The following is a 16,506-nucleotide window of genomic DNA, read 5'->3' on the forward strand; positions in this document are numbered from 1 at the left end:
CAGCCAGGGGATGCTGGGAATCAGCCCAGGATGCCCTGGACAGCTCCCTGACCGGATATGGCCGGCCCCTCACCCTCGCTTGCCGGGGACACTGCTCCCCTGCAGCCTAAGGCCTATAGATAAGGCTTGGCCGTTCGTGGCCGTTCGGGGACGGGCGGGGCGGGCAGAGAAGGAAAAGGACTCTGTATTTTTCTTCTTGCTCAGAGAAGCCAAGGGCAGTGTCCACTTCTCTGCCAGCCTGCATGCCAGCCAGCCTGCCTGCCTGCCTCCCTCCCTCCCTCCCTCCCTCCCTCCCTCCCTCCCTCCCACTGACTTGCTGGGAACCTTCTTCCATTCGTTCCCCAGTGAAATGGATCCAAAATCACTGAAAGTCTGCTGCTGGAAAAACAATCTTTTTCCGACGTTTGTCTCTTTTCAAAGTGCAGCGTCTGGATGGAGAAGGGGAGAAAAAAAGAAATAATTTTTTATTTGTATTTTTTTTTCGTAAACCCGAAAAATTAATAAATGAATAAATAAATAACGCACGGCCCGGGTGCGGCAAATAAGTCAAATAAATACATGAATAAGGCAAGACACGGTGACCAGTTTGCTTTTATTCACACGCAAACACAATAGCGCCACTTTACAGGGTTTGGTAGTGGAGCGCTACTCTCGTTTTCTCGTCTATTTTTCAACAGCATTGTTTTCCCCGGGTGGGGAAGTGCACCATTCCTGGAGGTACTGCAATACCAGGTTGATGCGTGGAGTGGACAGAGCAAGCTCCTATTCCATCTCCCTGTTCCAAAAATCAATTTAATATATGGTCCCCAGATAGAGGACGTATCAGATATTAAACTGATAAGAACAGATACTACACTTGATCTTAGCCAAAAGGCCGAGAAGCGATAACCCGGGCCCATTCAGAATCAACGCCTCCCGAAGCAATCTACCTGGCTCACCCGGACTTGGCTCTTCCCTCGCACCGTCGCTGGCCGCCTTTCCGCCTCTTTTTCCGACTCCCAGCAAGGGCTCAGTATGTCTGGGTGGAAAGGAGGCCCCGGCCTCAGGCCTTCTCCCGGCTCCCAGAGTCCTCCTCGGCTGTCGCCTCATCAGGCGTCACTTAGCATACCCACGTTGTCCTCTTTCTAGAATTTGCATGCCCCGCCCCTTCCTGCGCACTGCTTCCAGACGGCTGGCCAGAAAGCCTGGCAGCCAGGGGATGCTGGGAATCAGCCCAGGATGCCCTGGACAGCTCCCTGACCGGATATGGCCGGCCCCTCACCCTCGCTTGCCGGGGACACTGCTCCCCTGCAGCCTAAGGCCTATAGATAAGGCTTGGCCGTTCGTGGCCGTTCGGGGACGGGCGGGGCGGGCAGAGAAGGAAAAGGACTCTGTATTTTTCTTCTTGCTCAGAGAAGCCAAGGGCAGTGTCCACTTCTCTGCCAGCCTGCATGCCAGCCAGCCTGCCTGCCTGCCTCCCTCCCTTCCTCCCTCCCTCCCACTGACTTGCTGGGAACCTTCTTCCATTCGTTCCCCAGTGAAATGGATCCAAAATCACTGAAAGTCTGCTGCTGGAAAAACAATCTTTTTCCGACGTTTGTCTCTTTTCAAAGTGCAGCGTCTGGATGGAGAAGGGGAGAAAAAAAGAAATAATTTTTTATTTGTATTTTTTTTTCGTAAACCCGAAAAATTAATAAATGAATAAATAAATAACGCACGGCCCGGGTGCGGCAAATAAGTCAAATAAATACATGAATAAGGCAAGACACGGTGACCAGTTTGCTTTTATTCACACGCAAACACAATAGCGCCACTTTACAGGGTTTGGTAGTGGAGCGCTACTCTCGTTTTCTCGTCTATTTTTCAACAGCATTGTTTTCCCCGGGAGGGGAAGTGCACCATTCCTGGAGGTACTGCAATACCAGGTTGATGCGTGGAGTGGACAGAGCAAGCTCCTATTCCATCTCCCTGTTCCAAAAATCAATTTAATATATGGTCCCCAGATAGAGGACGTATCAGATATTAAACTGATAAGAACAGATACTACACTTGATCTTAGCCAAAAGGCCGAGAAGCGATAACCCGGGCCCATTCAGAATCAACGCCTCCCGAAGCAATCTACCTGGCTCACCCGGACTTGGCTCTTCCCTCGCACCGTCGCTGGCCGCCTTTCCGCCTCTTTTTCCGACTCCCAGCAAGGGCTCAGTATGTCTGGGTGGAAAGGAGGCCCCGGCCTCAGGCCTTCTCCCGGCTCCCAGAGTCCTCCTCGGCTGTCGCCTCATCAGGCGTCACTTAGCATACCCACGTTGTCCTCTTTCTAGAATTTGCATGCCCCGCCCCTTCCTGCGCACTGCTTCCAGACGGCTGGCCAGAAAGCCTGGCAGCCAGGGGATGCTGGGAATCAGCCCAGGATGCCCTGGACAGCTCCCTGACCGGATATGGCCGGCCCCTCACCCTCGCTTGCCGGGGACACTGCTCCCCTGCAGCCTAAGGCCTATAGATAAGGCTTGGCCGTTCGTGGCCGTTCGGGGCGGGCAGAGAAGGAAAAGGACTCTGTATTTTTCTTCTTGCTCAGAGAAGCCAAGGGCAGTGTCCACTTCTCTGCCAGCCTGCATGCCAGCCAGCCTGCCTGCCTGCCTCCCTCCCTTCCTCCCTCCCTCCCTCCCTCCCTCCCTCCCTCCCACTGACTTGCTGGGAACCTTCTTCCATTCGTTCCCCAGTGAAATGGATCCAAAATCACTGAAAGTCTGCTGCTGGAAAAACAATCTTTTTCCGACGTTTGTCTCTTTTCAAAGTGCAGCGTCTGGATGGAGAAGGGGAGAAAAAAAGAAATAATTTTTTATTTGTATTTTTTTTTCGTAAACCCGAAAAATTAATAAATAAATAAATAAATAACGCACGGCCCGGGTGCGGCAAATAAGTCAAATAAATACATGAATAAGGCAAGACACGGTGACCAGTTTGCTTTTATTCACACGCAAACACAATAGCGCCACTTTACAGGGTTTGGTAGTGGAGCGCTACTCTCGTTTTCTCGTCTATTTTTCAACAGCATTGTTTTCCCCGGGTGGGGAAGTGCACCATTCCTGGAGGTACTGCAATACCAGGTTGATGCGTGGAGTGGACAGAGCAAGCTCCTATTCCATCTCCCTGTTCCAAAAATCAATTTAATATATGGTCCCCAGATAGAGGACGTATCAGATATTAAACTGATAAGAACAGATACTACACTTGATCTTAGCCAAAAGGCCGAGAAGCGATAACCCGGGCCCATTCAGAATCAACGCCTCCCGAAGCAATCTACCTGGCTCACCCGGACTTGGCTCTTCCCTCGCACCGTCGCTGGCCACCTTTCCGCCTCTTTTTCCGACTCCCAGCAAGGGCTCAGTATGTCTGGGTGGAAAGGAGGCCCCGGCCTCAGGCCTTCTCCCGGCTCCCAGAGTCCTCCTCGGCTGTCGCCTCATCAGGCGTCACTTAGCATACCCACGTTGTCCTCTTTCTAGAATTTGCATGCCCCGCCCCTTCCTGCGCACTGCTTCCAGACGGCTGGCCAGAAAGCCTGGCAGCCAGGGGATGCTGGGAATCAGCCCAGGATGCCCTGGACAGCTCCCTGACCGGATATGGCCGGCCCCTCACCCTCGCTTGCCGGGGACACTGCTCCCCTGCAGCCTAAGGCCTATAGATAAGGCTTGGCCGTTCGTGGCCGTTCGGGGACGGGCGGGGCGGGCAGAGAAGGAAAAGGACTCTGTATTTTTCTTCTTGCTCAGAGAAGCCAAGGGCAGTGTCCACTTCTCTGCCAGCCTGCATGCCAGCCAGCCTGCCTGCCTGCCTCCCTCCCTTCCTCCCTCCCTCCCACTGACTTGCTGGGAACCTTCTTCCATTCGTTCCCCAGTGAAATGGATCCAAAATCACTGAAAGTCTGCTGCTGGAAAAACAATCTTTTTCCGACGTTTGTCTCTTTTCAAAGTGCAGCGTCTGGATGGAGAAGGGGAGAAAAAAAGAAATAATTTTTTATTTGTATTTTTTTTTCGTAAACCCGAAAAATTAATAAATGAATAAATAAATAACGCACGGCCCGGGTGCGGCAAATAAGTCAAATAAATACATGAATAAGGCAAGACACGGTGACCAGTTTGCTTTTATTCACACGCAAACACAATAGCGCCACTTTACAGGGTTTGGTAGTGGAGCGCTACTCTCGTTTTCTCGTCTATTTTTCAACAGCATTGTTTTCCCCGGGTGGGGAAGTGCACCATTCCTGGAGGTACTGCAATACCAGGTTGATGCGTGGAGTGGACAGAGCAAGCTCCTATTCCATCTCCCTGTTCCAAAAATCAATTTAATATATGGTCCCCAGATAGAGGACGTATCAGATATTAAACTGATAAGAACAGATACTACACTTGATCTTAGCCAAAAGGCCGAGAAGCGATAACCCGGGCCCATTCAGAATCAACGCCTCCCGAAGCAATCTACCTGGCTCACCCGGACTTGGCTCTTCCCTCGCACCGTCGCTGGCCGCCTTTCCGCCTCTTTTTCCGACTCCCAGCAAGGGCTCAGTATGTCTGGGTGGAAAGGAGGCCCCGGCCTCAGGCCTTCTCCCGGCTCCCAGAGTCCTCCTCGGCTGTCGCCTCATCAGGCGTCACTTAGCATACCCACGTTGTCCTCTTTCTAGAATTTGCATGCCCCGCCCCTTCCTGCGCACTGCTTCCAGACGGCTGGCCAGAAAGCCTGGCAGCCAGGGGATGCTGGGAATCAGCCCAGGATGCCCTGGACAGCTCCCTGACCGGATATGGCCGGCCCCTCACCCTCGCTTGCCGGGGACACTGCTCCCCTGCAGCCTAAGGCCTATAGATAAGGCTTGGCCGTTCGTGGCCGTTCGGGGACGGGCGGGGCGGGCAGAGAAGGAAAAGGACTCTGTATTTTTCTTCTTGCTCAGAGAAGCCAAGGGCAGTGTCCACTTCTCTGCCAGCCTGCATGCCAGCCAGCCTGCCTGCCTGCCTCCCTCCCTCCCTCCCTCCCTCCCTCCCTCCCTCCCTCCCACTGACTTGCTGGGAACCTTCTTCCATTCGTTCCCCAGTGAAATGGATCCAAAATCACTGAAAGTCTGCTGCTGGAAAAACAATCTTTTTCCGACGTTTGTCTCTTTTCAAAGTGCAGCGTCTGGATGGAGAAGGGGAGAAAAAAAGAAATAATTTTTTATTTGTATTTTTTTTTCGTAAACCCGAAAAATTAATAAATGAATAAATAAATAACGCACGGCCCGGGTGCGGCAAATAAGTCAAATAAATACATGAATAAGGCAAGACACGGTGACCAGTTTGCTTTTATTCACACGCAAACACAATAGCGCCACTTTACAGGGTTTGGTAGTGGAGCGCTACTCTCGTTTTCTCGTCTATTTTTCAACAGCATTGTTTTCCCCGGGTGGGGAAGTGCACCATTCCTGGAGGTACTGCAATACCAGGTTGATGCGTGGAGTGGACAGAGCAAGCTCCTATTCCATCTCCCTGTTCCAAAAATCAATTTAATATATGGTCCCCAGATAGAGGACGTATCAGATATTAAACTGATAAGAACAGATACTACACTTGATCTTAGCCAAAAGGCCGAGAAGCGATAACCCGGGCCCATTCAGAATCAACGCCTCCCGAAGCAATCTACCTGGCTCACCCGGACTTGGCTCTTCCCTCGCACCGTCGCTGGCCGCCTTTCCGCCTCTTTTTCCGACTCCCAGCAAGGGCTCAGTATGTCTGGGTGGAAAGGAGGCCCCGGCCTCAGGCCTTCTCCCGGCTCCCAGAGTCCTCCTCGGCTGTCGCCTCATCAGGCGTCACTTAGCATACCCACGTTGTCCTCTTTCTAGAATTTGCATGCCCCGCCCCTTCCTGCGCACTGCTTCCAGACGGCTGGCCAGAAAGCCTGGCAGCCAGGGGATGCTGGGAATCAGCCCAGGATGCCCTGGACAGCTCCCTGACCGGATATGGCCGGCCCCTCACCCTCGCTTGCCGGGGACACTGCTCCCCTGCAGCCTAAGGCCTATAGATAAGGCTTGGCCGTTCGTGGCCGTTCGGGGACGGGCGGGGCGGGCAGAGAAGGAAAAGGACTCTGTATTTTTCTTCTTGCTCAGAGAAGCCAAGGGCAGTGTCCACTTCTCTGCCAGCCTGCATGCCAGCCAGCCTGCCTGCCTGCCTCCCTCCCTTCCTCCCTCCCTCCCACTGACTTGCTGGGAACCTTCTTCCATTCGTTCCCCAGTGAAATGGATCCAAAATCACTGAAAGTCTGCTGCTGGAAAAACAATCTTTTTCCGACGTTTGTCTCTTTTCAAAGTGCAGCGTCTGGATGGAGAAGGGGAGAAAAAAAGAAATAATTTTTTATTTGTATTTTTTTTTCGTAAACCCGAAAAATTAATAAATGAATAAATAAATAACGCACGGCCCGGGTGCGGCAAATAAGTCAAATAAATACATGAATAAGGCAAGACACGGTGACCAGTTTGCTTTTATTCACACGCAAACACAATAGCGCCACTTTACAGGGTTTGGTAGTGGAGCGCTACTCTCGTTTTCTCGTCTATTTTTCAACAGCATTGTTTTCCCCGGGAGGGGAAGTGCACCATTCCTGGAGGTACTGCAATACCAGGTTGATGCGTGGAGTGGACAGAGCAAGCTCCTATTCCATCTCCCTGTTCCAAAAATCAATTTAATATATGGTCCCCAGATAGAGGACGTATCAGATATTAAACTGATAAGAACAGATACTACACTTGATCTTAGCCAAAAGGCCGAGAAGCGATAACCCGGGCCCATTCAGAATCAACGCCTCCCGAAGCAATCTACCTGGCTCACCCGGACTTGGCTCTTCCCTCGCACCGTCGCTGGCCGCCTTTCCGCCTCTTTTTCCGACTCCCAGCAAGGGCTCAGTATGTCTGGGTGGAAAGGAGGCCCCGGCCTCAGGCCTTCTCCCGGCTCCCAGAGTCCTCCTCGGCTGTCGCCTCATCAGGCGTCACTTAGCATACCCACGTTGTCCTCTTTCTAGAATTTGCATGCCCCGCCCCTTCCTGCGCACTGCTTCCAGACGGCTGGCCAGAAAGCCTGGCAGCCAGGGGATGCTGGGAATCAGCCCAGGATGCCCTGGACAGCTCCCTGACCGGATATGGCCGGCCCCTCACCCTCGCTTGCCGGGGACACTGCTCCCCTGCAGCCTAAGGCCTATAGATAAGGCTTGGCCGTTCGTGGCCGTTCGGGGCGGGCAGAGAAGGAAAAGGACTCTGTATTTTTCTTCTTGCTCAGAGAAGCCAAGGGCAGTGTCCACTTCTCTGCCAGCCTGCATGCCAGCCAGCCTGCCTGCCTGCCTCCCTCCCTTCCTCCCTCCCTCCCTCCCTCCCTCCCTCCCTCCCACTGACTTGCTGGGAACCTTCTTCCATTCGTTCCCCAGTGAAATGGATCCAAAATCACTGAAAGTCTGCTGCTGGAAAAACAATCTTTTTCCGACGTTTGTCTCTTTTCAAAGTGCAGCGTCTGGATGGAGAAGGGGAGAAAAAAAGAAATAATTTTTTATTTGTATTTTTTTTTCGTAAACCCGAAAAATTAATAAATAAATAAATAAATAACGCACGGCCCGGGTGCGGCAAATAAGTCAAATAAATACATGAATAAGGCAAGACACGGTGACCAGTTTGCTTTTATTCACACGCAAACACAATAGCGCCACTTTACAGGGTTTGGTAGTGGAGCGCTACTCTCGTTTTCTCGTCTATTTTTCAACAGCATTGTTTTCCCCGGGTGGGGAAGTGCACCATTCCTGGAGGTACTGCAATACCAGGTTGATGCGTGGAGTGGACAGAGCAAGCTCCTATTCCATCTCCCTGTTCCAAAAATCAATTTAATATATGGTCCCCAGATAGAGGACGTATCAGATATTAAACTGATAAGAACAGATACTACACTTGATCTTAGCCAAAAGGCCGAGAAGCGATAACCCGGGCCCATTCAGAATCAACGCCTCCCGAAGCAATCTACCTGGCTCACCCGGACTTGGCTCTTCCCTCGCACCGTCGCTGGCCACCTTTCCGCCTCTTTTTCCGACTCCCAGCAAGGGCTCAGTATGTCTGGGTGGAAAGGAGGCCCCGGCCTCAGGCCTTCTCCCGGCTCCCAGAGTCCTCCTCGGCTGTCGCCTCATCAGGCGTCACTTAGCATACCCACGTTGTCCTCTTTCTAGAATTTGCATGCCCCGCCCCTTCCTGCGCACTGCTTCCAGACGGCTGGCCAGAAAGCCTGGCAGCCAGGGGATGCTGGGAATCAGCCCAGGATGCCCTGGACAGCTCCCTGACCGGATATGGCCGGCCCCTCACCCTCGCTTGCCGGGGACACTGCTCCCCTGCAGCCTAAGGCCTATAGATAAGGCTTGGCCGTTCGTGGCCGTTCGGGGACGGGCGGGGCGGGCAGAGAAGGAAAAGGACTCTGTATTTTTCTTCTTGCTCAGAGAAGCCAAGGGCAGTGTCCACTTCTCTGCCAGCCTGCATGCCAGCCAGCCTGCCTGCCTGCCTTCCTCCCTTCCTCCCTCCCTCCCACTGACTTGCTGGGAACCTTCTTCCATTCGTTCCCCAGTGAAATGGATCCAAAATCACTGAAAGTCTGCTGCTGGAAAAACAATCTTTTTCCGACGTTTGTCTCTTTTCAAAGTGCAGCGTCTGGATGGAGAAGGGGAGAAAAAAAGAAATAATTTTTTATTTGTATTTTTTTTTCGTAAACCCGAAAAATTAATAAATGAATAAATAAATAACGCACGGCCCGGGTGCGGCAAATAAGTCAAATAAATACATGAATAAGGCAAGACACGGTGACCAGTTTGCTTTTATTCACACGCAAACACAATAGCGCCACTTTACAGGGTTTGGTAGTGGAGCGCTACTCTCGTTTTCTCGTCTATTTTTCAACAGCATTGTTTTCCCCGGGTGGGGAAGTGCACCATTCCTGGAGGTACTGCAATACCAGGTTGATGCGTGGAGTGGACAGAGCAAGCTCCTATTCCATCTCCCTGTTCCAAAAATCAATTTAATATATGGTCCCCAGATAGAGGACGTATCAGATATTAAACTGATAAGAACAGATACTACACTTGATCTTAGCCAAAAGGCCGAGAAGCGATAACCCGGGCCCATTCAGAATCAACGCCTCCCGAAGCAATCTACCTGGCTCACCCGGACTTGGCTCTTCCCTCGCACCGTCGCTGGCCGCCTTTCCGCCTCTTTTTCCGACTCCCAGCAAGGGCTCAGTATGTCTGGGTGGAAAGGAGGCCCCGGCCTCAGGCCTTCTCCCGGCTCCCAGAGTCCTCCTCGGCTGTCGCCTCATCAGGCGTCACTTAGCATACCCACGTTGTCCTCTTTCTAGAATTTGCATGCCCCGCCCCTTCCTGCGCACTGCTTCCAGACGGCTGGCCAGAAAGCCTGGCAGCCAGGGGATGCTGGGAATCAGCCCAGGATGCCCTGGACAGCTCCCTGACCGGATATGGCCGGCCCCTCACCCTCGCTTGCCGGGGACACTGCTCCCCTGCAGCCTAAGGCCTATAGATAAGGCTTGGCCGTTCGTGGCCGTTCGGGGACGGGCGGGGCGGGCAGAGAAGGAAAAGGACTCTGTATTTTTCTTCTTGCTCAGAGAAGCCAAGGGCAGTGTCCACTTCTCTGCCAGCCTGCATGCCAGCCAGCCTGCCTGCCTGCCTCCCTCCCTTCCTCCCTCCCTCCCTCCCTCCCACTGACTTGCTGGGAACCTTCTTCCATTCGTTCCCCAGTGAAATGGATCCAAAATCACTGAAAGTCTGCTGCTGGAAAAACAATCTTTTTCCGACGTTTGTCTCTTTTCAAAGTGCAGCGTCTGGATGGAGAAGGGGAGAAAAAAAGAAATAATTTTTTATTTGTATTTTTTTTTCGTAAACCCGAAAAATTAATAAATAAATAAATAAATAACGCACGGCCCGGGTGCGGCAAATAAGTCAAATAAATACATGAATAAGGCAAGACACGGTGACCAGTTTGCTTTTATTCACACGCAAACACAATAGCGCCACTTTACAGGGTTTGGTAGTGGAGCGCTACTCTCGTTTTCTCGTCTATTTTTCAACAGCATTGTTTTCCCCGGGTGGGGAAGTGCACCATTCCTGGAGGTACTGCAATACCAGGTTGATGCGTGGAGTGGACAGAGCAAGCTCCTATTCCATCTCCCTGTTCCAAAAATCAATTTAATATATGGTCCCCAGATAGAGGACGTATCAGATATTAAACTGATAAGAACAGATACTACACTTGATCTTAGCCAAAAGGCCGAGAAGCGATAACCCGGGCCCATTCAGAATCAACGCCTCCCGAAGCAATCTAGCTGGCTCACCCGGACTTGGGTCTTCCCTCGCACCGTCGCTGGCCGCCTTTCCGCCTCTTTTTCCGACTCCCAGCAAGGGCTCAGTATGTCTGGGTGGAAAGGAGGCCCCGGCCTCAGGCCTTCTCCCGGCTCCCAGAGTCCTCCTCGGCTGTCGCCTCATCAGGCGTCACTTAGCATACCCACGTTGTCCTCTTTCTAGAATTTGCATGCCCCGCCCCTTCCTGCGCACTGCTTCCAGACGGCTGGCCAGAAAGCCTGGCAGCCAGGGGATGCTGGGAATCAGCCCAGGATGCCCTGGACAGCTCCCTGACCGGATATGGCCGGCCCCTCACCCTCGCTTGCCGGGGACACTGCTCCCCTGCAGCCTAAGGCCTATAGATAAGGCTTGGCCGTTCGTGGCCGTTCGGGGACGGGCGGGGCGGGCAGAGAAGGAAAAGGACTCTGTATTTTTCTTCTTGCTCAGAGAAGCCAAGGGCAGTGTCCACTTCTCTGCCAGCCTGCATGCCAGCCAGCCTGCCTGCCTGCCTCCCTCCCTTCCTCCCTCCCTCCCTCCCTCCCTCCCTCCCTCCCTCCCTCCCTCCCTCCCTCCCTCCCACTGACTTGCTGGGAACCTTCTTCCATTCGTTCCCCAGTGAAATGGATCCAAAATCACTGAAAGTCTGCTGCTGGAAAAACAATCTTTTTCCGACGTTTGTCTCTTTTCAAAGTGCAGCGTCTGGATGGAGAAGGGGAGAAAAAAAGAAATAATTTTTTATTTGTATTTTTTTTTCGTAAACCCGAAAAATTAATAAATAAATAAATAAACGCACGGCCCGGGTGCGGCAAATAAGTCAAATAAATACATGAATAAGGCAAGACACGGTGACCAGTTTGCTTTTATTCACACGCAAACACAATAGCGCCACTTTACAGGGTTTGGTAGTGGAGCGCTACTCTCGTTTTCTCGTCTATTTTTCAACAGCATTGTTTTCCCCGGGTGGGGAAGTGCACCATTCCTGGAGGTACTGCAATACCAGGTTGATGCGTGGAGTGGACAGAGCAAGCTCCTATTCCATCTCCCTGTTCCAAAAATCAATTTAATATATGGTCCCCAGATAGAGGACGTATCAGATATTAAACTGATAAGAACAGATACTACACTTGATCTTAGCCAAAAGGCCGAGAAGCGATAACCCGGGCCCATTCAGAATCAACGCCTCCCGAAGCAATCTACCTGGCTCACCCGGACTTGGCTCTTCCCTCGCACCGTCGCTGGCCGCCTTTCCGCCTCTTTTTCCGACTCCCAGCAAGGGCTCAGTATGTCTGGGTGGAAAGGAGGCCCCGGCCTCAGGCCTTCTCCCGGCTCCCAGAGTCCTCCTCGGCTGTCGCCTCATCAGGCGTCACTTAGCATACCCACGTTGTCCTCTTTCTAGAATTTGCATGCCCCGCCCCTTCCTGCGCACTGCTTCCAGACGGCTGGCCAGAAAGCCTGGCAGCCAGGGGATGCTGGGAATCAGCCCAGGATGCCCTGGACAGCTCCCTGACCGGATATGGCCGGCCCCTCACCCTCGCTTGCCGGGGACACTGCTCCCCTGCAGCCTAAGGCCTATAGATAAGGCTTGGCCGTTCGGGGACGGGCGGGGCGGGCAGAGAAGGAAAAGGACTCTGTATTTTTCTTCTTGCTCAGAGAAGCCAAGGGCAGTGTCCACTTCTCTGCCAGCCTGCATGCCAGCCAGCCTGCCTGCCTGCCTCCCTTCCTCCCTTCCTCCCTCCCTCCCTCCCTCCCTCCCTCCCTCCCTCCCACTGACTTGCTGGGAACCTTCTTCCATTCGTTCCCCAGTGAAATGGATCCAAAATCACTGAAAGTCTGCTGCTGGAAAAACAATCTTTTTCCGACGTTTGTCTCTTTTCAAAGTGCAGCGTCTGGATGGAGAAGGGGAGAAAAAAAGAAACAATTTTTTATTTGTATTTTTTTTCGTAAACCCGAAAAATTAATAAATAAATAAATAACGCACGGCCCGGGTGCGGCAAATAAGTCAAATAAATACATGAATAAGGCAAGACACGGTGACCAGTTTGCTTTTATTCACACGCAAACACAATAGCGCCACTTTACAGGGTTTGGTAGTGGAGCGCTACTCTCGTTTTCTCGTCTATTTTTCAACAGCATTGTTTTCCCCGGGTGGGGAAGTGCACCATTCCTGGAGGTACTGCAATACCAGGTTGATGCGTGGAGTGGACAGAGCAAGCTCCTATTCCATCTCCCTGTTCCAAAAATCAATTTAATATATGGTCCCCAGATAGAGGACGTATCAGATATTAAACTGATAAGAACAGATACTACACTTGATCTTAGCCAAAAGGCCGAGAAGCGATAACCCGGGCCCATTCAGAATCAACGCCTCCCGAAGCAATCTACCTGGCTCACCCGGACTTGGCTCTTCCCTCGCACCGTCGCTGGCCGCCTTTCCGCCTCTTTTTCCGACTCCCAGCAAGGGCTCAGTATGTCTGGGTGGAAAGGAGGCCCCGGCCTCAGGCCTTCTCCCGGCTCCCAGAGTCCTCCTCGGCTGTCGCCTCATCAGGCGTCACTTAGCATACCCACGTTGTCCTCTTTCTAGAATTTGCATGCCCCGCCCCTTCCTGCGCACTGCTTCCAGACGGCTGGCCAGAAAGCCTGGCAGCCAGGGGATGCTGGGAATCAGCCCAGGATGCCCTGGACAGCTCCCTGACCGGATATGGCCGGCCCCTCACCCTCGCTTGCCGGGGACACTGCTCCCCTGCAGCCTAAGGCCTATAGATAAGGCTTGGCCGTTCGTGGCCGTTCGGGGACGGGCGGGGCGGGCAGAGAAGGAAAAGGACTCTGTATTTTTCTTCTTGCTCAGAGAAGCCAAGGGCAGTGTCCACTTCTCTGCCAGCCTGCATGCCAGCCAGCCTGCCTGCCTGCCTCCCTCCCTCCCTCCCACTGACTTGCTGGGAACCTTCTTCCATTCGTTCCCCAGTGAAATGGATCCAAAATCACTGAAAGTCTGCTGCTGGAAAAACAATCTTTTTCCGACGTTTGTCTCTTTTCAAAGTGCAGCGTCTGGATGGAGAAGGGGAGAAAAAAAGAAATAATTTTTTATTTGTATTTTTTTTTCGTAAACCCGAAAAATTAATAAATGAATAAATAAATAACGCACGGCCCGGGTGCGGCAAATAAGTCAAATAAATACATGAATAAGGCAAGACACGGTGACCAGTTTGCTTTTATTCACACGCAAACACAATAGCGCCACTTTACAGGGTTTGGTAGTGGAGCGCTACTCTCGTTTTCTCGTCTATTTTTCAACAGCATTGTTTTCCCCGGGTGGGGAAGTGCACCATTCCTGGAGGTACTGCAATACCAGGTTGATGCGTGGAGTGGACAGAGCAAGCTCCTATTCCATCTCCCTGTTCCAAAAATCAATTTAATATATGGTCCCCAGATAGAGGACGTATCAGATATTAAACTGATAAGAACAGATACTACACTTGATCTTAGCCAAAAGGCCGAGAAGCGATAACCCGGGCCCATTCAGAATCAACGCCTCCCGAAGCAATCTACCTGGCTCACCCGGACTTGGCTCTTCCCTCGCACCGTCGCTGGCCGCCTTTCCGCCTCTTTTTCCGACTCCCAGCAAGGGCTCAGTATGTCTGGGTGGAAAGGAGGCCCCGGCCTCAGGCCTTCTCCCGGCTCCCAGAGTCCTCCTCGGCTGTCGCCTCATCAGGCGTCACTTAGCATACCCACGTTGTCCTCTTTCTAGAATTTGCATGCCCCGCCCCTTCCTGCGCACTGCTTCCAGACGGCTGGCCAGAAAGCCTGGCAGCCAGGGGATGCTGGGAATCAGCCCAGGATGCCCTGGACAGCTCCCTGACCGGATATGGCCGGCCCCTCACCCTCGCTTGCCGGGGACACTGCTCCCCTGCAGCCTAAGGCCTATAGATAAGGCTTGGCCGTTCGTGGCCGTTCGGGGACGGGCGGGGCGGGCAGAGAAGGAAAAGGACTCTGTATTTTTCTTCTTGCTCAGAGAAGCCAAGGGCAGTGTCCACTTCTCTGCCAGCCTGCATGCCAGCCAGCCTGCCTGCCTGCCTCCCTCCCTTCCTCCCTCCCTCCCACTGACTTGCTGGGAACCTTCTTCCATTCGTTCCCCAGTGAAATGGATCCAAAATCACTGAAAGTCTGCTGCTGGAAAAACAATCTTTTTCCGACGTTTGTCTCTTTTCAAAGTGCAGCGTCTGGATGGAGAAGGGGAGAAAAAAAGAAATAATTTTTTATTTGTATTTTTTTTTCGTAAACCCGAAAAATTAATAAATGAATAAATAAATAACGCACGGCCCGGGTGCGGCAAATAAGTCAAATAAATACATGAATAAGGCAAGACACGGTGACCAGTTTGCTTTTATTCACACGCAAACACAATAGCGCCACTTTACAGGGTTTGGTAGTGGAGCGCTACTCTCGTTTTCTCGTCTATTTTTCAACAGCATTGTTTTCCCCGGGTGGGGAAGTGCACCATTCCTGGAGGTACTGCAATACCAGGTTGATGCGTGGAGTGGACAGAGCAAGCTCCTATTCCATCTCCCTGTTCCAAAAATCAATTTAATATATGGTCCCCAGATAGAGGACGTATCAGATATTAAACTGATAAGAACAGATTTTTTTTTTTTTTTTTTTTTTTTGTCCTACCCGTCACACCCTCAGTCAGCAGGTCTGGCCAGTCTGCCACACCCACCGGCCTTGCCCTTCAACCGAGCCGTCTCGCCTGGCCTACTTGCCCAGGGGGTACTAGGCATGGCTTATCTTTTCAGCCAACCCCGGTCTGTCCTGCTACTACCTCCATCCAGCAGCCAACCAGCCCAGCTGAAAGCGGGGAACCAGTCCGCAGACAGCCATTAGCTGGTTGGCCTTGTGCCGGTCGGACCTAGGAGGGTTCGCCTGGACAGGGGGGCGACTTAGCCTTCCAGCCATGCCGTTCGGCCCTGTCGTTCCATCCAAGGTCATCAGCCCGGTTGTCAAACAAAGCCGGTTGGCACAGCAGCCCAGTCTCGCCTGCTGACCTACGAAAAAAATCGCCATTCAGCCGGCCTGCCAGTCAGCCCCCACTGGGGTACTGCCCAACAGTCCAGCATGCCAGGCTACTAAAAACGTTATGACATTACTGTCATATGCGTAATGACATTGCTGTCATTGTCGATCCGGAACCGAATCTCGTTTCTACGTATTGGGAATATCATTGACACACAAAGTTCAATGAGCACATCCCAACTGACCGCCCTCCCCTAGGGGAGGCAAGTGAAACTACACTTGATCTTAGCCAAAAGGCCGAGAAGCGATAACCCGGGCCCATTCAGAATCAACGCCTCCCGAAGCAATCTACCTGGCTCACCCGGACTTGGCTCTTCCCTCGCACCGTCGCTGGCCGCCTTTCCGCCTCTTTTTCCGACTCCCAGCAAGGGCTCAGTATGTCTGGGTGGAAAGGAGGCCCCGGCCTCAGGCCTTCTCCCGGCTCCCAGAGTCCTCCTCGGCTGTCGCCTCATCAGGCGTCACTTAGCATACCCACGTTGTCCTCTTTCTAGAATTTGCATGCCCCGCCCCTTCCTGCGCACTGCTTCCAGACGGCTGGCCAGAAAGACTGGCAGCCAGGGGATGCTGGGAATCAGCCCAGGATGCCCTGGACAGCTCCCTGACCGGATATGGCCGGCCCCTCACCCTCGCTTGCCGGGGACACTGCTCCCCTGCAGCCTAAGGCCTATAGATAAGGCTTGGCCGTTCGTGGCCGTTCGGGGCGGGCAGAGAAGGAAAAGGACTCTGTATTTTTCTTCTTGCTCAGAGAAGCCAAGGGCAGTGTCCACTTCTCTGCCAGCCTGCATGCCAGCCAGCCTGCCTGCCTGCCTCCCTCCCTTCCTCCCTCCCTCCCTCCCACTGACTTGCTGGGAACCTTCTTCCATTCGTTCCCCAGTGAAATGGATCCAAAATCACTGAAAGTCTGCTGCTGGAAAAACAATCTTTTTCCGACGTTTGTCTCTTTTCAAAGTGCAGCGTCTGGATGGAGAAGGGGAGAAAAAAAGAAATAATTTTTTATTTGTATTTTTTTTTCGTAAACCCGAAAAATTAATAAATGAATAAATAAATAACGCACGGCCCGGGTGCGGCAAATAA

At 52.5% G+C, this 16,506-nt stretch overlaps 13 non-coding genes and 1 pseudogene across 13 annotated transcripts; all 14 read right to left on the reverse strand.

The window, feature by feature from the left end:
* Positions 1 to 695: 695 nt before the first annotated feature.
* On the reverse strand, positions 696 to 886 carry LOC144765822 (U2 spliceosomal RNA). Its single transcript, XR_013597684.1, has one exon. It is a non-coding gene; the product is annotated as a U2 spliceosomal RNA (small nuclear RNA).
* A 981-nt stretch (positions 887 to 1,867) lies between these two features.
* On the reverse strand, positions 1,868 to 2,058 carry LOC144765823 (U2 spliceosomal RNA). The gene has a single exon (XR_013597685.1). It is a non-coding gene; the product is annotated as a U2 spliceosomal RNA (small nuclear RNA).
* A 991-nt stretch (positions 2,059 to 3,049) lies between these two features.
* Positions 3,050 to 3,240, reverse strand: LOC144765824 (U2 spliceosomal RNA). The gene has a single exon (XR_013597686.1). It is a non-coding gene; the product is annotated as a U2 spliceosomal RNA (small nuclear RNA).
* Positions 3,241 to 4,221: 981 nt separating this feature from the next.
* Positions 4,222 to 4,412, reverse strand: LOC144765826 (U2 spliceosomal RNA). Its single transcript, XR_013597687.1, has one exon. It is a non-coding gene; the product is annotated as a U2 spliceosomal RNA (small nuclear RNA).
* A 997-nt stretch (positions 4,413 to 5,409) lies between these two features.
* On the reverse strand, positions 5,410 to 5,600 carry LOC144765827 (U2 spliceosomal RNA). Its single transcript, XR_013597688.1, has one exon. It is a non-coding gene; the product is annotated as a U2 spliceosomal RNA (small nuclear RNA).
* A 981-nt stretch (positions 5,601 to 6,581) lies between these two features.
* LOC144765828 (U2 spliceosomal RNA) lies at positions 6,582 to 6,772 on the reverse strand. Its single transcript, XR_013597690.1, has one exon. It is a non-coding gene; the product is annotated as a U2 spliceosomal RNA (small nuclear RNA).
* Positions 6,773 to 7,763: 991 nt separating this feature from the next.
* LOC144765830 (U2 spliceosomal RNA) lies at positions 7,764 to 7,954 on the reverse strand. The gene has a single exon (XR_013597691.1). It is a non-coding gene; the product is annotated as a U2 spliceosomal RNA (small nuclear RNA).
* A 981-nt stretch (positions 7,955 to 8,935) lies between these two features.
* Positions 8,936 to 9,126, reverse strand: LOC144765831 (U2 spliceosomal RNA). The gene has a single exon (XR_013597692.1). It is a non-coding gene; the product is annotated as a U2 spliceosomal RNA (small nuclear RNA).
* Positions 9,127 to 10,115: 989 nt separating this feature from the next.
* Positions 10,116 to 10,306, reverse strand: LOC144765832 (U2 spliceosomal RNA). The gene has a single exon (XR_013597693.1). It is a non-coding gene; the product is annotated as a U2 spliceosomal RNA (small nuclear RNA).
* Positions 10,307 to 11,328: 1,022 nt separating this feature from the next.
* On the reverse strand, positions 11,329 to 11,519 carry LOC144765833 (U2 spliceosomal RNA). The gene has a single exon (XR_013597694.1). It is a non-coding gene; the product is annotated as a U2 spliceosomal RNA (small nuclear RNA).
* Positions 11,520 to 12,513: 994 nt separating this feature from the next.
* LOC144765834 (U2 spliceosomal RNA) lies at positions 12,514 to 12,704 on the reverse strand. Its single transcript, XR_013597695.1, has one exon. It is a non-coding gene; the product is annotated as a U2 spliceosomal RNA (small nuclear RNA).
* A 973-nt stretch (positions 12,705 to 13,677) lies between these two features.
* LOC144765835 (U2 spliceosomal RNA) lies at positions 13,678 to 13,868 on the reverse strand. Its single transcript, XR_013597696.1, has one exon. It is a non-coding gene; the product is annotated as a U2 spliceosomal RNA (small nuclear RNA).
* Positions 13,869 to 14,849: 981 nt separating this feature from the next.
* On the reverse strand, positions 14,850 to 15,059 carry LOC144764407 (U2 spliceosomal RNA; annotated as a pseudogene).
* Positions 15,060 to 15,490: 431 nt separating this feature from the next.
* On the reverse strand, positions 15,491 to 15,681 carry LOC144764528 (U2 spliceosomal RNA). The gene has a single exon (XR_013596596.1). It is a non-coding gene; the product is annotated as a U2 spliceosomal RNA (small nuclear RNA).
* Positions 15,682 to 16,506: the final 825 nt, after the last annotated feature.

The sequence above is a fragment of the Lissotriton helveticus genome, chromosome 6 (genome assembly GCF_964261635.1).
Source record: "Lissotriton helveticus chromosome 6, aLisHel1.1, whole genome shotgun sequence".
In the NCBI taxonomy this organism is placed as follows: domain Eukaryota; kingdom Metazoa; phylum Chordata; class Amphibia; order Caudata; family Salamandridae; genus Lissotriton; species Lissotriton helveticus.